Genomic DNA, 24840 nt, shown 5'->3' on the forward strand with positions numbered 1-24840 from the left:
CAAATGTAGAATGACACGTATCCACCATTATAGTGCCACACAGAAGGGTTTTACTGCCCTGAAAATCCTCTTTGTCCTCTCTCCCCGTTAACCTCTGGCAACCACTGATCTTTTTAATGTCTCCATCATGTAGTTGCAATCAGAAGTATGTAGCCTTTTCAGATTGGCTTCTTTCACTTAATAATATACATTTAAGGTTCCTCCATGTCTTTTCATGGCTTGATAACTCATTTCTTTCTAGTGCTGGTTAGTATTCCATTATCTGAATGTAAGATAGTTTATCCATTTGCCTTCGAAGGACATCTGCATTGCTTCCAAATTTTGGCGATAATGAATAAAGTTCCTATAAGCATATGCATGCACGTTTTTACATGGACATAAGTTTTCAGCTCATTTGGATAAATAACAAGGAACACAATTGCTGGGTCATGTGGTGAGAGTGTTTAGTTTTATAAGAAACCAAACTGTCTTACAAGGTGGCTGTATCATTTTGCGTTCCCACCAGCAATGAATGAGAGTTCTGTTGCTCCACATCCTTGTCAACATTTGGTAGTGTCAGTGTTTTGGATTTTGGCCATTCTGGTAGGTGTGTAGTGGTATCTTGTTTTAAATTGCCTTTCCCCGATGACAGGATGTTGCACATCTTTTCATATGCTTACTTACCAAGGGTATATCTGATGAGGTGTCTGTTAAGACCTTTTGCCCCTTTTTTAATTGGGTTGTTCGTTTTCTTATTGAGAGTTCTTTGTGTATTTTAGATAACAGTCCTTTATCAGATATGTGCTTTACAAATATTTTTTCCCAGTTGGTGGTTTGTCTTCTCTTGAGCATCTTTTGCAGAGCAGAAGTTTTTAATTTTATTGAGGTCCAACTTACCAATTACTTTCATGGCTTGTGCCTTTGGTGTTGTATCTAAAAAGTCATCACCAAATCCATTGTCATCTCGATTTTCTCCTATGTTATCTTTTAGGAGTTTTTTAGTTTTGCATTTTACATTTAGGTCTGTGAACCATTTTGAGTTAGTTTTGTCAAAGGTATGTGTTTGTGTCTAGATTCAGTTTTTTGCACGTGGATGTCCAATTGGTCATTGGTTCTTGTTAAGAATATTCTAGCAGGACTGTCCCCCCAAAAATATGTGAGCTACCTATGTAATTTCAAATGTCCTTGTAGCCACATTAAAAAACTAAAAACAGGAGAAATTAATTTTAACATATTTCACTCAGTATATCCGAAATACTGTCAATTCATGTACGCATTAAAACTTACCAAGATATTTTATATTCCTTTTTTTCATATTAAGTCTTCAAAATCCTTTGTACTTATAGCACATCTCAATTTAGCCTACCCATATTTTAAGTGCTCAATAGCTACTTATGGTTAGTGGACATTGCTCCTCTAGAGCAAAAGGCATAATCGGTAAGGGTTTTCTTTTACAGCCTTTCTACTATGCAATCCCCAAAAAAGTCTTTATACAATTTAATCTCATTGCTACAAGTGCCAGCCAAGATTCTTTGGTATGATTGCAGGAATTGCAGCCACGAGAATTGGGAAGCCTTTTAATTGCCTCACCTGTGTCCAGGCTTTCCTCCGTCAGAATTAGGAGGCACATTCATAGCCCTGAGGAGAAGCAAGACAGTAATTAAGCTGCTGTTTTCTACAGGAAGAATTGCCCATGTGAAAGGTGATGGGCCAGGAGGCAGCCCTAAACAAATATTTGAAGACATCTGATTATCTGTAAGATACACCTTGGCTTAGAAGGTAACACATCAGATGGGAATATCTTCTTGTAGCTATCAATCGGTTTACCTCCTTAAGCACTTGAGTTAAAGCCTTTACAGTTGGCTACATCTGTCTTTTTAAACTGCCTAATGCTTAGTCCATCCCAAATGGACTGTTTGAACTAGTTGTTAATTCCCTTTTTGAAAATAATCACATATATGACGATGGTCCCATAAGTTCAGTACCAGATACCCTAGGTGTGTAATAGGCTACACCATGTAGGTACTACAGGGTGAAAGAAATTTTCCTCTGTCCTTCTAGGTTCCTCTGGCTGGTTTAGGAATTAAATTGACATGAAACAGATTAACAGGAGAAAAAAACCCCAAAAGTTTAATAACATTTATACGTGGGAGAAACCCAGGAAAACTGAGGAACTGCCCAAAATGGCCAAAGCCCCCACCTTGAATACCATTTTCAGCTAAAGACAAAAGAAGACGTTGGGGTGGGGAGAGTCAGGGACTTCAAAGGGAAGGAAGGTAATTCACAGGTAGGTGGAAGGGAGAAAATGTTTGGAAAACAAGTGTTTGGCTGCACAGAAACAAAAGAACACAGAAGGGAGCCCAACAAACAGGCTTTTCTAGCTTTCTCCCTGTCCACCACCTAGTTCATGTGATGCTAAGGTGAGAGCCTGCTTTCTGAAACAGGTTTTTTTTGGTGAGCTGACTGAGCTAACATCTGTGCCAATCTTCATCCATTTCATATGTGGGATGCCACCACAGCATGGTTTGATGAGTGATGTGTAAGTCCACACCCCGAATTGGAACCCATGAACCCCGGGCTGCTGAAGTGGAGCATGTGAACTTAACCACTATGCCACTGGGCCTGCCCCCGTGAGACAGGTTTTTTTAATCTGAATTCTTTTAGGTGGTTAAGGGGGAGGTATCAAGGAAAACTTTGAGTCTTTTGTTTCTTAAAAATAATCTACCTAAAATAATCCTCATGTCAAAGAGAAACATTTTTGGGGTGGCAAATTTTGTTTCCCTTCAGTACACTCTATGTTTGCACAATGACTAAATCAGTTAACAACACATTTCTCAGAACGTATCCTCATCATTAAGCGATGCATAACTGTACTCTCGCCTACTTCTGGTTTCTAATTTGCACAAAAATTCTATTTGAGAGGTCTTAATGGTGTAGTGATATAAGAGGGTTTCTATTCTGAGCCTCAACCCCAAAAATTTCATCCTAACTCCCTTATTGGTGGTCTAATAGTTAAGATTCGACTCTCACCACTGAGGCCTGGGTTCATTTCCTAGGCAGGGGACCACGCCACCCATCTGTCAGTTATCACACCGTGGCGGCTGCATGTTGCTGTGATGCTGAAAGCTATGCGACCGATATTTCATATACCAGCAAGGTCACCCATGGCGGACAGGTTTTAGCAGAGATTCTAGACCAAGACAGACTAGGAAGAAGAACCTGGCCACCCACTTCCAAAAAACTGGCCACGAAAACCCTATGACGAGCAGCAGAGCAATGTCTAACATAGTGCTAGAAGGTAAGAGGATGGCAGAAAAAGACTGGAAGGCACTAACCATAACAAATTTTTGTTTGCTTTGTTTTCTATGTACCTTTTATTATTTCGCCCCCAAACTCTTTAACAGAACCGTGAATCTCCCCTCCATATGTTCAGATCCATCAGCTAATTGATCAGTTTCATATTTATTCCTACAATTCTCTCTTTAGGGGCTTCCATCCTCCTGTTCCAGTTTTGACTAGCGGCTCTTTGGATTGCTACACAACTATTATCCTGTTTCCTAGATTCCCTATCTTTTTACTTTTCTGATTTCTTCTCTTATCTTGGGGGAGTACATCCTTCAATAATTCCCTAAGAAAGGATGCATGGGATGTAAATGTTAGGGGGCCTTGTATGTCTTAAAGCCTTTATTCTATCACACTTTATTAAACATTTGGCTGGATATATAATTCTACATTGAAAATAATTTCTTTGAAGTAATTGCTCTTGTTTTCTATATTACATTGTTGCTGTTTCTGACTCCTAATAATGTATAATCTGTTTTTCTCTCTGGAAGCTTTTACCTAGGTTTTTACCTAGGGTTCTCTTATTTCACAGTGATGTACCTTCAAGTGAGTCTTTTTCTACTCAAGGTGCTAAGTACTTAGTGAACTCTTTTATGTAAAACCATGTGGCCTTTATTTTGGGGACATTTTTTCACATGTAATTATAATTTCTTCCCTTCCATTATTTTGTCGTATCTGAAACTCCTTTTATTTGGATATTGGACTTTTGGGAGCAATCCTCTAATGCTATTTTTCCTCTACAATTTTCTATTTCATGGACTTTTCAATCTACTTTCTGAGAGATTTCCTCAACTTTATCTTCTAACTCTTCCATTTAACTTTTTGCTATTAAATTTTTAATTTCCAAAACTCCTTCCTGTTCTCCAAATATTTCTCCTTATAGCCTTCTGTTCTTGTCTCATGGATACAATATTATTTCATCAGACAAAATTAATGTATTTTTAATTTTTTTCTCCTGTTCCCATTGTTTCTCTATCCTCTTTTTTTTTAATCTGTCTTTCGTGTTGAAGCTTTCTGCAAATACGTGGTATGAAGTTTGGTGGTCCGTTTATACTTGAGAGAGAGAGTAAATGCTGTGTATCCGTGGGTGGCATTTGTCACCTGGGGAACATCTCACTAGAGTGATCAGGTAGGGACTCTGACGTTTCACTGGGGCATCTCCCAAAGGTCAGTATCTGTAGGACTGATTCCTGGATTGATCTATTTCTTTAGAGAGAAGTTTCTGGGGAAACTTTCTTTTTATCTGGGGAGTTACAAGCTGGTTCCTAACACTCTGAGTCCCAAGGAGGGACCACCAGGGCATGACCATTCAGTCTGCACACACTCATTCAATGCTTTGAATGCTGTGCCTCACTCCCACTCAGTGTGCCTGGTGTCCCCACTCAGAGCCCCTCTGTTTCATCATTTCTGGACAGTAAATCTCTTGTCTTCTGCCTGGGTGGGAAGGGATACTCACCTGATTAGGTGGAGTGGGGAAGGCAATCTGCAGATCTAGGGGTTCTTGATAAAGACTACCTACCAACCTGCATATCCTGGATTTGGTTTTCTTTTCTCTATTTGAGTTAACCCCTTTGCTCTCTGGTTTCTGGCAACCATGCTGTTATCTCCCCTCTATAGTGATTAAAAAGTCCCTCTGAGGAGCCGGCCCCATCGCCTGGTGGTTAAGTTTGGCATGCTCCACTTTGGCGGCCCTGTTCGGTTCCCGGGTATGGACCTGTACCAGTTGTTGGTAGCCATGCTGTGGTGGTGACCCATATGCAAAATAGAGGAAGATTGGCACAAATCTTAGTTCAAGGTGAACCTTCCTGAAGCAAAAAGAGGAAGATTGGCAACGGATCTTAGCTCAGGGCAAATCTTCCTTGGCGAAGGAAAAAAAGTCCTTCTGAGAGTTTATAACCCTAAAACAAAGCAGAACTGACAGTAGCCATGTGGAAAAATAAAATAAAATTGGATTCCTACTTGAATTCAGACATCAAAGTAAATTCCATAGGAATTAAAGATTCATATGAAAAAAATGAAACCATAAACATTCTAGAAGAAAATACAGGAGAATTTTAAAATAATCTTGGAAGAGGGAAGGTCTTTCAAAGTATGACAAAAAAACCTCAGGTGCCGTGTGGGAAAAGATTGGTAACTGATTTCATACTATCGGGGTTGCATGGCAAAGAAATAGCATAAACCAAATCATAAGGTAATTGACAAACTGACAAACAATATTTTCTCCACACATAGAGGGCTTCCTCAACACCTGAAGAGATTCTATCATACTTTTTCGAGGCAGCATCCTTCCCAAGGCCCCTTCTTTCTTCTGTACTTGCTGCCTTGTTTTCTGTTCCTCTCTTTGCCGAAAAGTCTATCCTGTGGAAGTGCTCACACCAAGGGCCAGGAATCTCATCAGCTCAAAATGTGTTTGACTGGTATCCATGTGGGCTTCTAGTAGTCAAGAAAAAAGTGTGTGCGAGTGAGTTCGTGCATGTGCGAGTCGGAAGGTAACAAGGAAGCTTAACAGTCCAACCTGTGGCTGTGCGAGAGCTCGGTCCCAGCCGTTCTTGACATCCAGCCGGTGCCCTCAGCTAATTCCTTAAGGTTCTTTCTCATGGGGCCATATATAATCCCTACATGTAAGTCCTCAGAATTCACTAAAACATTGACTCTCTTCGGTTTGTTTTTGCAGTTCAGTTTTGGCATAGTATATTTTTATGTGCTAGTGGGGTTAGGGAGTTGGGCAAAAGAGAATTAGTGGAGTAGCAGCCCCGGATTTGTATCTGGGTCATGGAAATTCTAATCCAAGTCCAGGCACCACCCTTAAATTGCTGGGTGTCCTTGGGTAACCTGCCATACCTCTCAGAACCTCAGTTTCTTCCCTTCTAAATGAGGGGGTTAGGCCCGATGTTCTCTAAGATCCTTTTTAGCTCTAACATAAAATACCTCTTCCACTGAGAATGTATATTTCCTCCTTCAAACCCAGATTCAATTCTATCCTTTTAGGGTACCTTTACAGTCCTTTCTTCCCCATGCCAATAGCACAGATGTAATGAGACTATGTCAATCTGTGCTTATCTCATAGACATTCTTCAGTACTGCACAGGTGCCCTGGGTCTCCCCAGCTCTTGTCCCTCTTGGTCTAACTATCTGATCACCTCCTGTTGCTATTGATGTGTCTTGGACAACTCAACCTAATGTTCCCGGAACTTGCCTTTTTACTATGGACACACCCACCATCGCAGGAGGTGTAGGTCAGTATCCTTGCTGATGGTGACTTGTATCTGCTGTTCCAGCTGCTTCCCTGATTTCTGACATACTGACCGCCTTGTCTTCTGGAAACAGAATTTCCTTGGGTTCTAATCTACAGACCTATCCTGATTTCTAGTTTCAGCTTGTTGGCCCTTCTGAACCCACTTTCCCACCCCGTTATCTTGTTGAATCACCAGCTGTGATTTGCAGAACACCCAGGGGGAATTAGGGAGCAATGATAAGTTCTCGAGTAAGGGAGTGACATGAGTGCTGAATCGATGTTTTAGGAAGATTAACGGAGAATTAACGTGGAGGCACAGAGACTGAAGTCAGCAAGGTCGTCAAAAGAACGTTTACAGCAGAACACCATTCAGGGGTATAAATATCGCACTATTACCTCATCTAATCCTTATAATCTCCCAGTGAGGGAGAAACAGAGGCCCATTGATTAAAAGATTTGTCCCACCTCACAGGGAAGTAACTCCATAGTTAGGTGAGTGGCATTCCAAAGGGGCTTGATGAAAATTCAAGTGAAGAAATGGTGCGGTGAAGGTCAGACCCAGACCCAGGTTCTCCTAACTGCACTGAGGTAGTAGCTGAGAGGAAGTGAGGCAGGAATGGAGGCAGGAAGATGGAACTCTGAAGTGTTGGGGGCCTGCATAGATTGCTGAAGGAGGAGATGGGTAAAGAGGCTGCTAAGAACCTGAGTCTGGTTTCTGGGCAAATGAGAGAGCCAGGGGAGTACATGAGAGAGGACCGGACTTGAGAGTTTAGATTTGGTTGCCACTTGCTCAGTTCGGTGTGACCAAATGGAAGCATCTGGCAGTCAATGGATATCCTTGCTCAGGAGGACAGCCACAGACGCGGTGAGCTCTATCCACGTGTGCCTAATGGACTCAGACGTGTGTGGGGGTGGGGGGGCAGAGTGGAAATGAGCTTACCAAGCTGGAGAGGGCGGCCAAAAAGGCAGCAGGTATGGGCTTCCCTGGGATGGTCATCTTCGGAGCAGAAGGAACAGTCAGTTACGGACTGTGCTGTGTCTACACTATAAATGGGGAGATTTAAACAAAGAAGGAGAGAGGAACAGCAGGGAAGTACAAAAGTAAAAAAATACCTCCCCATTCAAGGGTAAGCCCTGACTGCTCCTCATTTCTAAACTTAGTACAGTGAGTTCCAGAGGAAGCCAGATTTCAGGTTTGTAAAGAAGTAGGTGAAGAATAAAAGGAGCCAGTCCTTCATATGTTTAATCTTGTCTCCCCCCACTGGCAGTTTCTTAATTATGTGTGTTGGGCCGTGTCTTACACGATTGTGCCTGACACTGGCTGGACATATCATAGGTCATGAGGACCTGCACTCATTGGTCCATTTGTTGGTTACTAACTTCAACTCTAGGTGTCCACCAGGGGGCATCAGAACCCAGGACGAGGGCACTCCGCTCTGGGCAGCCCATGTTGATCCACGGCTTGTCAGCTCTTAGTTCATTTGGTCCTTTCTCTAGCTGCGCGGAGGGGAGAGGCCCTCGGGAGCAGCTGGCAGTGCCTTCTCCCAATGTCCTAGTAAGGTTTTGAAACTGTCTGAATTGTTTGGGGACGTGTGAGCCCAGCCTCTGAGCAGCTCCGGGAGCTCTGACTCGCTCGATATGGTGAAGGCACGATCTGTTCTTGGTCCTGGGAGGACGTGGCCTGGGTTAGTAGATAGCCCCACGCCTAAGAATTCCTTCAGAAATCCCTCCCTTCACCTCCACTGAGAGGCAACTGCTCTCTTCCTAAGAAATCTTTTGCCCTTTGTCAAATCAGATTGTTTCCTCCTCTACCAGTCCTGACCCCACACCTCACTTCCCTCCCCGCTCAGCTCAGGCTTTGTTCTAGGCACTGGGAGTGCACTATGGAACCAAGCACCTGCTGTTTCTGGTTGCATCCTGGAATCACCTGGGGAGCTTTTAAAAACCACGAAAGCTGAGCCACACCCCAGAGCTTCCAATTTAATTGTTCCGGGGTGGGGCCTGGACATCAATGTTTTTCAAAGCTTCCCATGTGATTCTTTTTTTCTTTTTGCTGAGGAAGATTCACCCTGAGCTAACATCTGTGGCCAATCTTCCTCTTTTTGTATGCGAGCCACCACCACAGCATGGTCACTCACGAGTGGTATAGGGCTGTGCCCAGGACCTGACCAAAGGGGAGCACACCAAACTTAACCACGGGGCCACTGGGGCTGGCCCCACATATGATTCTTAATGTGTAGCTTTATTGAGAATTTCTGGATCCAAGGCCTTGCTCCTCAAAGTGTAAGAGCTTGATAGAAATGCAGAATCTCAGCATCCCCTTCCCAACTTGCTGAATCACAATCTGCATTTTCAACAAGATCCCCAGGTCATTCAGTGGCACTGAAGTCGGAGAAGCACTGATCTAGTTAGTATGTTGTTTGCCTCACCCATGCTCATTTCCCCAGCCTGAATCACAGTGTCCACAACTTTCTCAAGCTGGAGCAGTGGCTTTCCGAAGTGTTTGTGACCGACAGAAAGAAACAGTTTATATCAAGTCGTAGAGTCCACATGTGTGTATATAATGCAACAAAAATGTCACAAAAACAATATCTTTACTCCCTGTAATGCACTCTCATTTATTCAGTAGTTGTTGTGAGCACCTACTGTGTTCTGGGCATTGTTCAAGGCACCGGTGCCAGTCTGTTCACAGACAAAAGTCCCTGTCATTGTGGAGTTAACATTGTGTGTGTGTGTATGAGGGGAGGGTTGTCAGAAAGTTAAAAATAAATCATGAACATGAAGAGCTTGATACAAGATGAATATAATAAAATTTCTTTTAAAAGTTACATTTCGGAGGACTTCTGGACGCTCGTTATATGCTGTTTTCTTACTCCAGGCGCCGGTGTGCAAACTTTCGCACTTCTCTGGATGTATGTTTCACTTCAATAAAAACTTCAAAAAATTACATTCCGATATTTTCTATTCTATTACTGTCCTCTTTGATGAAAAAAAAAAGCCAGTCAAAACCCACTAAATTCAGTTCACCTGCTACTGAAAGATTGTAACATTAATTTAAAAACATTGCTCTACTTTTAAAAACAAACCAGAACAAAAAAACCTCAGCCCAATCACTCACCAGCATCCACCGCTCTTGGCTGAGCACCTGCCTGCAGGTAGGAGGCAGGCTGGCTGCCCTCCCACAGGTGCCTTCCTTGTCCTCCCACTTACCCCGCAGTGGAGATTCTTAGGGATACCACCACAAGCCTCCTCAAGCAGCTTGGTCCGCCTCCGCTCCGAACTAGACCTGACAAGCCTTCTTGCTGCAGTCACTCTGCTGTGGGCAGCTCTCCTGAAGTTCCAGATCTGGGGAGAGACCGGCACAGACACGTTAGAGGGCTTATTCCCGCAACCACCTCTTGCATCTCCTGAACCTTGTGCTTGTAGACTGTGTCTCATTTCCTCATTATACTGTCAGCTCCCTGGGGGCAGAGCAGTCTCCTTAGGTCTCTCCCTGTACCGGAGTCAAGGAACAATGCAGAGAAGGGGACAGCTTCAGAGACGTCTCCCAGCATCGCCCCAGTGTGCAATGTGCTGGTGGGGACAGTCTAGGAGCTGGGACTAGGCAGGATGGGGGAAAGGAGCAGGAGGCCTCCTTTCTGTGAGCCTAAACCACCAGATAACCCTGCACTGTGGATGGAAGAGGCATGGATCTGGCTTGAGGGCAAGCAGCGGGGAGAATGGGGGGCTGGGCTCCCCTAAGAGAATCGCCGAGCCGGATGGAGCAGGATGCAGGTGCTCCGACCTTCCGCTTTGTTTGATTTGGAGCTTCATTTACTGGCAGAGAAGCTTGCTTCAAATCAGTTGTTTGCATCTGTTGACCCCAAAAATCTAGTCAGACCTGATGCTTCCCAAAATGAGAGTTTGACATTGCCTTGTGCCATAGTGGTTCAGGGCAGACTTTGGAGTCAAAAAACTGGATCTGAATCCTGGCTTCACTACTACCGGCTGTATGACCCTGAGCAAGTTACTTAAGCATGGAGAGCCTCAGTTCTATCATCTGTAGAATGGGGATGATAATACGCAGCTCACTGGGTTGTGCGGGGGGTTGGATGAGAATAAATGCCAAGTGCAGGGCCTCCATAAACCTTAGCAATTGTCATCACCGAGGTAGTGTGAGGGAGGGTGGGGAGAGGACCCCTCTCAGATTCCTTCTCCCTGATTTTCTCCCCTGAGGCTGGGCAACAAGGAGGAAGACCCTAGCTTGGCTGTGCCCAGAAATGGGGTCAGGAGTCCTGCCTACCCTAGACCCTCTCTTGGCCCAGGCAGGATGCATTCACTTCCTGCTCTGTGGCCTGGCTGTCACACACATTGTTGTCTAACGATTTAGTAGAAAGTTGCCCTGCCCACCTCACAGGGCAGGAGGCCATGATCCAAATGCACCCAGTCCAGCCCCCATGGGTCTAGAACCCATTCCCTTCTCATTGCCCTATTGTCCTCTGCCCAGGGTCCTTGAGCCCAATCCTGGACAAGGGAAGTGTAGAAAGAGCCATCCTTACATAGTTCTCTGATGTCCGATCCTTGGGAAAATTCTGTCTGGAGTTGTTTTATTATTACACTCACTTTATAGACGAGGTACAGTCAGTAACAGGGCCAACTGGCCCTAAGCCTTTGGGTTCTAAGCTCCAGGGCCCAAGGCTGCCTCCAGCTGGGCTAGGGTCTGGCTCTGCAGGCTGCACTGTCACTGCAAGGAGGAGCTCTGAATTTTCTCCTTCTTTGGGGGTGCCAGGAGGAGAGGGCCCAAGAAGGAGCAGTGCAGGAGGAAGGCCCCCTTTGTCTGGGACTCTTTCTGCCTGTGTTCCCAGCAGGAAGTGTCACGGGCCTGAGACCAGCTCTCCCTTCCTTCAAGCACCCTCCATCCTCCCAGCTTCCGTCTCCCCCACGGAAAGGATGGAGGTGGTCCAGGTTCCTAAACCTCTGGGCAGCTGCTGAGAGATTAGGATTAGAGCCCTTCTCTGCAGTCAGATATTCACCAGATTGTGACCTTGGAAACTTTCCAATCCAACCTCTTCATATTAGAAGCGAAGCAACTGAGGCCAGATGGAAGTGAGTTTTTACACTGCTGCACGCGAGTCAGCAGCAGCTGAACTGTTGGTCAGAATTGGAGACTCCTATTTCAGTACTCCTCCCTTGGGTCGGGTGACTACACCGTCTCAGTGTGAACGCCCTGCCTTCTGCTTCACCTCTTCTCCCTTTGGCAGCACAGGAAGGCTCAAGGAGGGCCTGAGGTGGGGAGGTGGGGATGGAATGAAGAAGTGGGAGCGGTAGAGGGACTCAAGAGAGAGGGGGAGGAGTAAGCGAGACCTTGCCCTTTAAGAGGGCGGGCCGGCCCCGCCGGGCCCCACCCCCCCGGGCGGCGCAGGCGCAGGGGGGCTCCAGGAACTCCGGCGGGAGGGCGGGCGCTCCTGGCTCCCGGGCCGGCGCGCGGGGCCGCAGCACCTGCGGGGGCCGGCGCGGTGCGCGGCGCCCGGCGGGCGGACGTCGACGCCCGGAGGCGAGGGCGGAGAGTCGGGCCCGGGACGTGGGGGGCGGCGGCGGAGCCGGGGGGCGCGCCACCCCGCGGCCCCCTCCCCCGGGGGACGGGGCGGAAGGAGCCGGGCGGGGGGCGGTGTGAGCGGGCGCCGAGGGCAGCACCATCTGGAGGGGCGGGACCGCGCGGCCTCTGGGGGGCAAGCGAGTGCGCTGGGCGGTACAGGCGGAGGGCCGGCGGCCCGAAGCGCAAGAGGAGCGCGGCGGGCTCAGCCCCGCGCTGCCGGAGCAGCAGCCGCAGCGGGTCGGGGTTCTCAGCTGGGGCCCGCAGCAGCTCCGCGGGCTGAAGCTCGGCGTGGAGGAGCAGGGGGGCGTGGGTCCGGCAGTGCAGGAGGAGGGAGGCGTGGGCTCGGGGGTGCAGGAGCGGGGCGGCCGCGGCCACGAGCCCAGCCTGGGGGTGGTGTGGGGGCCGCCGGACCGCGCGGACTGGAGGCGCTCGCCGCTGTGGACGGGCTCCGCGGGCTGGCCTGTGGTGCAGGAGGAGGGGCTGGGGCCCCGCAAGCAGCACCAGGAGAAGGGGGGAGGCAGCCCCGCAGTGCAGGAGTGGGGGGAGGCCCGCGCCGGGGTGCAGGAGCGGGGGGAGGGGAGCCCACGCAGGCTGCTGCAGCAGCCCGAGCAGCCGTCCGAGTTCGGGGATCGCTCCTGGGAGCGCGGGGAGGGGCTCGAAAGTTCCGGGGAGCAGGGGGCGCAGTACTGGGAAAGCTGCGTGCACCTCCGACGGGAGGCGGTGGTCCTGGGAGCGGCCCCTGCACGCCGCGGGAGACTGGAGCTGGTGGGGAGGGCCCGGCCTGTGGGGCCCCGGGGGCCTGAGGGGGAAGGGCGCCCCGGGGTGCAGGAAGCAAATTGGCTGCCCGGGGTGCAGGAAGGACAGGTGGTGCGGGCTGTCCAGGAAACATACCTGGACGAGAAGGGGTCTCAGGAGGGAGGGGGGCCCCCTGAGGGGCACAGGATCCGGAGGCGAAGGCGGCGGAGGAGGTGGTAACCCACAGACCGGCAGCCCAGCGCCAGGTCGCTCCACGGCCGTGGGGAGCACAGGATGTAGGGGTTTGGGGAGTGGGGAGCAGAAGAGCGCTGCGAACCTGGGAGCGTGGGAAGCCCCAGAGCAAGGTGTGTCCTGCTGGATCCTCTTCTGCCACCTCAGCCTGGACATCCTCGAAGCTGTGTCTACAGGAAGGCAGCAGGTAAGGAAGCCCAGCTCTCTTCTCAGCTGGAATTGGTGCGTTTGGAAGAAGGGGCTGCAGTTACCTCAGGAGGGGGTGGTCTCGCTCCGCACTGCCCTTGTTCACTCCCCGGTGTTTAAAACTGGGCAGGGAGGAAGCCGTGCAGTTTTCAACAGCGGGGCAGGACCCTTCCCCCTAGTACTGTGGATGCCAAGTGGAGTGATGGGGCATTTCCTTAGAGTCTAGACTGGAGGTGAGACTGTCTGGGCAGCTGCCAGGCTTGGGCAGAAGGGAGAGGTAGCCCCAGGCTGTGGTTGCAGAGGAGGTAGCCGCCCCTCCCCCGCCTGCCCCTGGAGATAGGGTGCCTCCGTGCCATAGCTGGGATGGTGCAATCAGAGCAAGTTGTCTCAGGTTCTCAAAACACATTCCAGAAAAGCGAAGGGGTAGCACCGCATTAACAGCACCTTATCTCGTAACCCTTTTGGCCACATGAGCTGAGATGTCAGTGTGGCAGCCAGAGACTTGGGCACGAGCCTGACGTGCTCCCGCCACACCTTCTTGTCATAGCTGATTAACACCGTGGGCCCAGAGCCAAGGATGCATAGTGGGCAGAAGGGCGGAGAGCTACCCGTAAGGGCTCTGTCTCCTGTGGGCTTTCAGAACCCCAACCTGAAAGAGGTTGGGGGGGTGGGGTATCTGCACTGCTGGACTCTGGGCATCCTCTGTGGCGCAGACCTCAGCCCCACCCCGTAGAGGTGGACTGATGGGCAGTCATGGCATCATGGGTTCTGTACCAGCCAGGGCCAGCTCCAAGCCTAGCCGAGAGGTGGGGCTTACAGGGACGGGAGCTGGATTTGGCTTCCTGCTGACTCCCTCATAGCCTGGGTGCCAGGCCTGCTCGTTCCTGGCTCAGAGTGGCTTGGTTGGCCAGCCTGTGGGCCTCATCCTCCTAGGGCTGTTCACCTCTTACCTGGCACTGTCCCGGTTCTTGCTTCCTAGCTCTTGGGTGGGGTGGGTGCAGAGTTGCTGCCTGCCTCAGGGTCTTAGCTGGGACCCATCTCTGCCCCAGCCCAAGCTGTGGCCCTGAGTCACATGGCCCCAGACCACTGTCCGAACCAGACTGGGTGGAGATAGTCCTCTCGTGTTGGGACAGGGGGAGTGGTGGTGGCAGCCGCTGGGACTGTGCTGGAGGAGCCGGTTAGCCTGCTCCTCATGCAAACCCAAACCTGACTGTCAGCTTCATCCCACGCCTGCCTGTCACACTGCCACTCCAAACACTCATGCACCAGAAGTTCAGCTGCTGTGTCCACGGTGCCTGGCTCTTCTGGGATGGCCAGACTGGTTCTGGCTCTCTGACTTCAATGGAGAGAATTGTCTGTTCTTAACACATAAACACAAGCACTCATCCTCACTCTATTTCAGGTTGACTTTTTTGAATTTGTGGTAAATGAAGAGGAGAAGGACTTTGACAGATCTAGGTTTAGACTGGCTGACTAGCTGTGTGACCTGGGGCAAGATCAAGTCTCTGGGTTTCAGTTCCTCATCTGTGCAGGGGGCCATGGGTTTCCCTACAGTGTCCTGAATCTAGAGGGCTCAGACCCTTCTTTACCAGTCTGGTGCCCACCTTCCCAGGAACCCTGGCTGGCAGATGTTGGGGAGGAGGGCTCAGTGCTTCCAGACCTTTTCTTCTGGCCCCTAAGCCCATGACTACCCCCCTGGCCTGTACTTTATTCTGGAAAATGAAGTGCTTTTTTGTTTTTGTTTTTGCTAAGGAAGATTCACCCTTAGCTAACAGCTGTTGCCAATCTACCTCTTTTTTTGTATGTGAGCTTCCACGACAGCAACCACAGCATGGCCACTGACAGACGAGTGGTGTAGGTCTGTGCCCAGACACTGAACCCGGGCTGCCAAAGCAGAGCACACCAAGCTTAACCACTAGGCCACCAGGGCTGTCCCTGGTTTTTGTTCTTGATAGCAGCTTTATTGAGGTATAATGACATATGGTAAAGGAAACATATTTAAAACATAATTTAGTAAGTTTTGACATATGTAAGACTACCACCACAATTAAGATAATGAGTATACCTATTATTCCCAAGCCCCCCGAGTTTTTCGTGCCCCCTTGTAATCCCTCCATTCCATCCCTCCTTTACCATCTCCCTTCCCCAGTTTACAGACTGTCTGCTTTCTGTCATTATACATCAGTTTGCATTTCCCAGGATTTTATGTAAATAGAATCATACAGCATGTACTCCTTTTTTGCCTGGCTTTTTCACTCAGTATAATTATTTTGAGCTTCATCCATGTTGTTGTATGTGTCTATGGCTCACTCCTTTTTATTGCTGGGTAGTTGTGTGTATGTTCTATGTATATTACCACAGTCTGTTTATCCATTCACCTGTTGGTGGGTTGTTCTCGGTTTTCGGTTATTACAAGTAAAACTACTGTGAACATTTGTGTAAGTCTGTGCATGGACATATGATTTCTCTTAGATTTCTAAATCCTTAGGACTGGAATGGCTCGATCATATGGTAGGTGTCCATTTAACTTTAAAGAAACTGCCAGACTGTTTTTCAAAGTGCTGGTACCATTTTGCATACCCACCAGCTGTGCATGAAAGTTCTAGTTCATTCACTTCTTTGTCAGCACTTGCTATGATCAATCTCTTTAATTTTGGACATTCTAATAGGTCTATAGTGGTATCTCGTGGTCACAATTTGCATTTTCCTAATGACTAATGTTGTTAAGCATCTTTTCATGTGCTTTTTTGCCATCTGTGTATCTTTGGTGATGTGTCTGTTCAAATTGTTTACCCATTTTCTAATTGTGTGGGGTTTTTTTCATATTGAATTTTGAGAGTTCTTCGTATATTCTGGATACAAGCTCTTTGTTGGATATGTGATTTGCAAATATTTTCTTCCAGTCTCTGGCTTGCATTTTAACTCTCTTAACAGTGTGGTTTTTTTGTTTTTTGGGGTTTTTTTTTTTTTGCTGCGAAAGATTCAGTCTGAGTAACATCTGTTGCCAATCTTCCTCTCTTTTTTTTTCATCCCCAAAGCCCCAGTACATAGTTGTATATTCTAGTTGTAGGTCCTTCTAGGTCTGCTGTGTGAGGTGCCGCCACAGCATGGCTTCTGACAGACGAGTGGTGTGGTTCTGCACCTGGGAACCGAACCCAAGCCTACAAAACGGAGTGCAGTGAACTTTATCCGCTAGGCCATCAGGGCTGGCTCCCTTAAGTGTCTTTTGAAGAGCCAAAGTTTTAAATTTTAATGAGCTACAGTTTACCACCTTGTTCTTTATTGGATTGTGCTTTTGGTGTCATGTCTAAGAAATCTTTGCCTAACCCAAAGCACAGTGGTTTTCTCCCAGAAGTTTTCTAGTTATGGGTTTTACATTTAGGTCTATGATCCATTTTGGGTTAATTCTTAGATATGGTACAATGTATGAATTAAAGTTCAGGTTTTTGCAGGTGGAGATCCAGTTGTTCCAGCACCGTTTGTTGAAAAGTCTTGTCTCTCCATGGAATTGCCTTTGCACTTTTGTTGAAAATCAGTTGTCTGTATATATGTAGATCTAATTCTGGACTCTCTTTTGTTCTGTTGATCTATCTGTCTATCTTTAGCCCAGTACCACACTATTGATCACTGTAGATTTATAGTAACTCTTGAAATCAAGGTAACGTCTTGAACTTTGGTCTTCCTTTTCAAAATTGCCTTATTTATTCTAGGTTCTTCGCATTTCCGTATGCATTTTAGAATCAATTTATCAATTTCTACCAAAAAGCCTGCTGGGATTTTGATTGAGATTGCATTGAATCTATAGATCACTATGGGGAGAGGCCGGCCCCGTGGCCGAGTGGTTAAGTTTGTGCGCTCTGCTTTGGTGGCCTGGTGTTTCGCCGGTTTGGATCCTCGGTGCAGACCTGGCACTGGTCATCAAGCCATGCTAAGGCAGCATCCCGCATGCCCCAACTAGAAGGACTCACAACTAAAATATACAGCCATGTGCTGGGAGGGCTTTGGGGAGAGGAAGGAAAAATTTTTTTTAAAAATATGGGGAGAATTGACATCTTAGCAGTATTGAACCTTCTGACCCATGAACAACATATGTCTCTGTATTTATTTAGATTTTTAAGAATTTCACCAATGTTTTGTAGTTTCAGTGTACAGATCTTTCTCATCTTTTGTCAGATATATCCTTAAGTATTGCATTTTTTTTTTAGCTGAGGAAGACTAGCCCTGAGCTAACATCTGTTGCCAATCTTCCTCTTTTTTTTTTTTTTTTTGCTTAAGAAAGATTAGCCCTAAGCTAACATCTGTACAGTCTTCCTCCACTTTATTTGTGGGTCACTGCCACAGCATGGCCAACAAAGTAGGGTTAGGTTTGCGCCTGGGATCCAAACATGCAAACCTGGGCCACCAAAGCAAACCGCGCTGAACCCAACCACTACACCACAGGGCCGGCCCCATGCATTACATATTTTTTGATGCTATTTTAAGTGGTATTTTTTAATAGTATTTGGGTTTTTAGTTTTAAAAAATTCATTTATCTTAATTGTGAAATATACATAACGTAAAACTTACTATTTTAACCATTTTTGAGTGTATAGTTCAGTAGCGTAGTTTCATTCACATTGTTGTGCAACCATCACCACCATCCATCTCCAGAACTTTTTTCTTCTTGCAAAACTGAAACTCCGTACCTATTAAACGATAGCTCTCCAGTCCTCCGTCCTCCCAGCCCTTGGCAACCACATTCTACTTTTTGTCTCTGAAATTCACTACTCTAAATACTTTATAGGATTGGACTCATACAGTATTTGTCCTTTTGTGACTGGCTTTTTTCACTTACCCTAGTGTGCTCAAGGTTTGTCTGTGTTGTAGCGTGTATCAGAATATACTTCTTTTTCAAAGCTGAATGATAATCTATTGTATGAACATACCGCATTTGTTTCCCTATTCATCCATTGACGGTTGCTTCTACTTTTTGGCTATTGTCAGTAATGCTGCTATAAGATGGTATTGTTTTTGGATTTCGGTTTCCAATTGTTTGTTGTTAGTATATATAAATGCAATTGATTTTTCTCTGTTGGCCTTGAACCTTGCCACCTTACTGAACTGACTTACTCTAGTAGTTTTTTCGTAGCTTCCATTGGATTATATACATAGACTGTCATGGCATCTGCTAATAAAGACAGTTTTACTTCCTTTTTGACCTTTATGCCTGTATTTCTTGCCTGGTTGTACTGTCTATATTCTCTGGTATAATGTTGAATAGAAGAAGATTGGATACCCTATAGCTGATCTCCAGGGGAAAGCATTCAGTCTTTTACCATTATGCATCATATTAGCTGTAGGTTTTTCGTATACAATCTTTATCAGGTTGAAGAAGCTCCCTGCTGTCCCTATTTTGCTGAGATTTTTAATAGGAATGGATGTTGGATTTCCTCAAATGCTGCTTATGTGTTTATTAAAATGATCATAGTATTTTCTTTTTTAGTTTGCTAACATGTTGAATTACATTGATTGATTTTCAAATGTTACACCAACCTTGCATTCCTGGGACAAACTCCACTTGGTCATGATGTATTATTTGTTATATATATTGTTGGATTCTATTTGCTGAAGAATTTAAGAGTTTTTTCATCTGTGAGGATAGTTTTCTCTTCTTGTGGTGTCTACAGGATTCATAATATTCGTGTTTAACCTATCATAGTCTGCCTTCAAGTGATACTAGTATAAGAACCTTAAAATAGTATATTTTCATTTCTCTCCTCCCTTTGTGCTATTATTGTCAAAAATTATACTTGTACATATTATAAACCACATACCGCATTGGTATTATTTTTGTTTAAACAGTCAATTTACCTTCCAAAGTAATTTAAACAATAATAAGAATATCTTAATTATTTACCCCTGTAGTTACCATCTCCAGTGCTGTTAATTTCTTTGCACAGATCCGTATTTCTGTATGGTGTTACTTTCCTTCTATCTGAAGGACTTCCTTTAATATTTATTGTAGCACAGGTCTGCTGGTGATGAATTCTTTCGGCTTTTGTATCTTTAAAAAGTTTATTTACAGGGGCCGCCCCGTGGCTGAGTGGTTAAGTTCGCGCGCTCCGCTTTGGCGGCACAGGGTTTCGCTGGTTCGGATCCTGGGCGCCGACATGGCACCACTCATCAGGCCATGTTAAGGCGGCGTCCCACATGCTGCAACTACAAGGACCCACAACTAAAAGTATACAACTATCTATTTGGGGGATTTGGGGAGAAAAAGCAACCAAAAAAAAAAAAAAAGATTGACAAGTTGTTAGCTCTGGGGCCAATCTTAAGGAAAAGTTTATTTACAAATAAAATTACTTGTTATTAAAACCAAATTTAGCCTTTATTTTTAAAAGATAATTCCAATAGAATTCTAGGTCAGTAGTTTTCTTCCCTCAGAACTTTAATGATGTTGTGCCACTGTTTCCTCATTTCTGTTGTTTCTGTGGGAAATCTGTTGTCATCTTTATCTTTTCTTTTTTAGAGATTGACACCTGAGCTGTTATCCTGTTGCCAGTCTTCGTTTTTTCTTTCTTTCTTTCTTTCTTTCTTCTTCTTATTCTCCCCAAAGCCCCCCAGTACATAGTTGTATATTCTGGTTGTAGGTTCTTCTGGTTGTGTTATGTGGGATGCTGCCTCAGCATGGCCTGATGAGTGGTGCCATGTCCGTACCTGGGATCTGAACCAGCAAAACCCTGGGCCGCTGAAACGGAGTGCACGAACCCAACCTCTTGGCCACGGGGCTGGCCCCTCATCTTTATCTTTATTCCTCTGTGTGTAATGTCTCCCTTACCATCCCTAGCTACTTTTTGAGATTTTCTCTTTATCACTTATTTTCAGCAATTTGATTACGATGTGCATTGGTGTAGTTTTATTCACGTGTCTTATGCTTGGAATTCATTGAACTTTTGGAATCTGTGAGCATATTTCAGCCATTATTTCTTCAAATGTTTTTTCTGTTCCGACTCTCTCTCTCTATTCCTCGGGTGATCTGTATGTGCATTGAAGTTTGAGAAACACTATCTTTTGTCCATTCAATAGATATTTAGAAGCACCTGCTGTGGGCCAGATTTTGCTGGATGGGGTGGGGTGAATTTTTTAGGTCTTCTGTCATATTTGTAATTTTTTTGTTCCCCCAATTAAAAGAAAATAATATCCTGTTCTTATTTTGTGGATTCAACATCTTGTCTCTCAAGGATCTCAATGAGTGGTTTCTGTCTGAAATCTCCTCCCTGCGTGGTCTCTTTCCTCTCGGTTGCTTTTTTCTGCATGTTTTGCTCTCTCTTCCATGTCACAGGCTTTCCTTGGGGTCTGGTAACCTTCTGTGGTTTGCTCTTGACTGAGGATGGGGGCTACAGTGCTGGCTGGCCCCTTTGATGGAGCTTCTTTGTATCATGACCTGGATGGACCATTTTTTGGAAACTCCCAATGTTGGTGTCTGTATATCTTTCCTGGCCTGGTCAGAGGCTCCAGAAAAGACACTCTTGTCTCCTGCCTGGAGCTGGAGGCCTGGCTCCATGTTCCTGGAGCAAGTAGAGAAGGGGGCTGGGGTCTCAACATCTGTGGGTGCTTTCCCTTCTTTTTTTAATTTTTAAAAAGAATTTTTTAAAAGATTTTGTTTTTCCTTTTTCTCCCCAAAGCCCCCCGATACGTAGTTGTATATTTTTAGTTGTGGGTCCTTCTAGTTGTGGTATGTGGGACGCCGCCTCAGCATGGCTTGATGAGCGGTGTCACATCTGTGCCCAGGATCCGAACTGGCGAAACCCTGGGCCGCCAAAGTGGAGTACACGAACTTAACCACTCAGCCACGGGGCCGGCCCCTGCTTTCCCTTCTTGTTTGGGGCCTGGCACCCCCGTTCTCAACCATGCCGGCTTTGCCAGTCCAGAGACCTTCCGTTTATCCTTTCTAGGGAAATCCCTGGCCTTTGCAGGGTGGCAGAGGGGCAGTCACCCAGTGGGTTTGTCCTGGGGAGGGAGTCCAGGGGGTCTTACTGCTGCTTAAAGAGCTTCTAACTAATCCACTGTATTTTTAGCCCTTCCCTCTGTCGCCTCTTCTTCTCCTAGAGGTTTCTGGCGCTGCCGGTTCTTAGGCTTTTCAGGATTCTGTGGGGTGAGTCAGGTGCCTCTCCCCTTGGGATGTGTGATTTTGTCAGCTCTGCTGTCACTTGTCACTGGCCCATGTCCTTTCTAGCTTCCAGTTTTGCTGTGGTCGTCTCCTTACTTAGGGACTTCTGCCATTCAAAACATTTCTCTTTTATAAATTGTAGTTTTGGTGGGGCTTGGGGAAGGAGTAAAATTATGTTCACGTGTGCAATTTACTGTCTTTTCCTGGAACCTCTGTTCCTTCTCAAGCTTCCTCACAGAATCCATGAATTCATCCAGTATTCAGTAGATATTTAACATGTAAGACTCCAGCTCTACCCTAATGGCCCACATCCTTGAGCTAAGCAATTTAGTGTACAGTTGTATGTGGACTGAATCCTGGCTTCATTTCTTACTCTCTGGGTGACCCTGGTCACGTCTCCAGAGCCTCAGTTTCCTCATCTGCAAAACGGGATAATGTAAGGTAATAAGCGGGGTTTTTTAATCAGTCAGTGAAATAAAGCTTTTAGTAAAGAACCTGCACATAGTGTCTTCTTGGGGATCCAGACCGTGACTTCTCCTTCCTCTTTCCCCCAAACCCTAGCACAGGGTAAGCGCGTGGTAGGTACATGGTGAGTGACTGAAGACAGGGCGGGGTGCGAGATTTGGCCTGGTCCCTCCCTTCAGCAGCTGTACCTCCTGGGAGCCCCTGAGCCAAGGGCCTCAGCTGGACGTGAGACACTGAGTTCCTCTCTCTGCTGGTCCCCTATGTGCTGTGTCTCCTAATGAGGCAGGGGCTCCGTGCCCCTGACCTTTACTAGGTCCTGACCTTGGCAGGGCTGCCCCTCCATGGCCAGATCAGAATCACCATCATTCTGAATTGTTGATCTCCACCAGCTCCTGGGGATTCATTCCCTGTGACAGCTTTTTTTTTTTTTTTTTTAAAGATTTTATTGTTTTTCCTTTTTCTCCCCAAAGCCCCCCAGTACATAGTTGTACATTCTTCGTTGTGGGTCCTTCTAGTTGTGCCATGTGGGACGCTGCCTCAGCATGGTTTGATGAGCAGTGCCATGTCTGCGCCCAGGATTCGAACCAGCGAAACACTGGGCCGCCTGCAGCGGAGCGCGCGGACTTAACCACTCGGCCACGGGTCCAGCCCCTCCCTGTGACAGCTTTTTAAGTGCTTTAGACCAGGGCGAGGGGAACTTCCTTCCCCTTTCAGGGTCTCAGTTTCTTTATTGGTAAAATGGCTGGGCAAGATACAGTGGGATTTAAGGTATCTTGAGTATCTTGAAGGCCCTGACATTTCTCTCACTTCCAGGTGCCCTGGGCCTTCCTCTCCTGGGCCCTGCAGCCTGCCCTGCACTGGATGTTCCCAGCTCCTGGGTATTCTGGTATGGATGTGGTCCCAAGGGGATGAGCAGTCTGTCTGGCAGAGTAAATGCTGTCCAATTCACAGCTCTGACTTCTTTCCCACTCCACCTCCAGGGCCCAACAATAGGCCCCTTCAGATGTAGGCTTTTGCTGAGGGGGTGGGATGGGCTGAGGCCTGAGCCAGCAGGCAGGGTGACCAGCTGGGCCGTCTCTGCCCAGCCCTGGAAGAGCTTCGGGAGTGTGTGGCTGCTGGGAGCTGGACTGCATCCTTCTTCCCTTCTGGGAGTCACTGCTGGGCCTCGGTGCCGTGGTGATGCCTGGGCCAGAGGGCTGGTGAGAGGCAGCTCTCTGGAGTGCCCTGCGTTCCAGCCCTGGCACCCAGGCATGCCTGGTGTGCATGTGCACAGGACCCAGACAGCTGCAGGAATTTGTCCTGTTACACACAAGTGGCGTTTGTGTGCAGGAGAGGGATGCTCCAGGAATGTGGTAGGGCTCTCGGTGTCCTTTCTCTGGGTGTCAGGGGTGGCACGCCAGTCTTTAGCGTGGAGCTTGAAACAACTACAAAATACTTTCAATACCAAGTTGGTACATGGGGAGGTATTGAGTTCAGTGCGGGTCTGTGTTGTGCTGTTTAGTCAGATCTGTTCCTTTCCTCTCGGAAAGTTACACCTCTTTCTCCATGGGAGTTGAAGGAGATGAGATGTAGGAGGGACCCTGTGTGTGGGACAGGGTATGTCTGCCTCTGCTTCTGCGCCCTGCCTTTCCACCCTGCCACTCCCCCGTCCCCTTCTCTCTTGGCAAGGCTGGGATGTCTCACAAACCAGACCTCCTTTGCATCAGCCCTGTGCTATCCTGTACTCCAGCTCTCCCTGCAGAGTCTGACAAGAGGGCGGCCTTCGTGGGGAAGGCCGATTCAAGGCTCTCCCTCTGCCTGAGGGACTGGTCGTGTTGTCCCTGGGGCTGAAACGGCTTTGTGGGAACAAAGTAGCTTAGTGGGTCTGGAGACAGGAGTGGCATAATAAGATCGGCAACCCCTCTTCTCATTATGTGCTTTCTTTTCTGGGTTAGAAATACTGGGGTGGGGAGCAAAGCCAGGCTTATTCCTGGTATCCCCTGGAAGTATGATGGCAAACTCTCTTGACCAGGTGCCTGCAAAGTGACAGATATAAACAGATGGTTAGTTACTTTACAATGTGCAAACCACAATAGAGGTGTCTGCATAGGGCTCCCTCAATAGGATTATGTATTAATACAGAGTGTTGCCAGAATAAAGATCATTTAAGGATCAGAGCATGATGGATAATTAAAAAAATTTTAATTCTTTTGGCTATTTTCCGCATGTACTATGTTTATACCGCTCTTGTTTTCAAACATTATTTTAATAAAATAACATGGGAAACATGGTAAAAATAACCATATGGGGGTAGGAAATGGGAATTTACAGAGGAGATGACATTTGATTTGGGTTTTGAGAGGTGTGTAGTACATCATGTAGACCAAGAAAAGGGGTATAACAAAGAGAATAGCTCAGAGACATTAAAATTAAAGAAGAGGGTGTGTTTAGGAAAAAGCAAGTATTTGACTTGGTTGGAACATGGAGACATTTGAAGGAAATGATAGGAGGTGGAGGTGGACAAAGAAGCAAGGAGTGGATCCTGAAAGCCTTTGTATTTGGCTCAGTGAGGAGTTCGGAAGGATGTAAGCAGGGAAGGACTTCAGGTCTGTGTTCGGATGACAAGAATAGCAGTAGGCAGCCATGTGCCAGGTGCTCTCCTAACTACTCGTGACCTCACTGAATCTGCCCTCTAGAAAGGTACTATTTGTGCCCATTTTACAGATGAGGCAGTTGAGGCTTAGAGGTTAAGTCATTTGCCCAAAGGTGCCCAACTAGAAAGTGACAGAGCCAAGATTTCAGCCAAGGTGTGTTTGACTCTTGATCCCAATGGTATTGATGGAAGGAATAACGAGGCAGAAACAACAAGATTTTGTGGCCTGCCCAGTGGGGAAAGTAAGGGATTATGGTTGGGGGGTCAGGGGTGAGGTTTCTAGCCTGGGG

The 24840-nt window shown here is 46.9% G+C and overlaps 1 protein-coding gene across 14 annotated transcripts in view; it reads left to right on the top strand.

Moving 5' to 3' along the window:
* The first annotated feature begins 12704 nt into the window (after window positions 1-12704).
* The window catches only part of TNK2 (tyrosine kinase non receptor 2), a 40576-nt gene continuing 28440 nt past the window's right edge, over window positions 12705-24840 (top strand). For 4 of the 14 annotated variants that reach the window (XM_070583498.1, XM_070583506.1, XM_070583508.1 and 1 more), the window contains exon 1: window positions 12712-13305. The gene's annotated coding sequence lies outside the window, so the exon portion shown is untranslated. Of the gene's footprint in view, window positions 13306-24840 lie in introns of all 14 variants that reach the window. The other 10 variants (XR_011529430.1, XR_011529431.1, XM_070583504.1 and 7 more) reach the window with 6 other exon arrangements.

This window comes from Equus przewalskii, chromosome 18 (genome assembly GCF_037783145.1).
Source record: "Equus przewalskii isolate Varuska chromosome 18, EquPr2, whole genome shotgun sequence".
Taxonomy (NCBI): domain Eukaryota; kingdom Metazoa; phylum Chordata; class Mammalia; order Perissodactyla; family Equidae; genus Equus; species Equus przewalskii.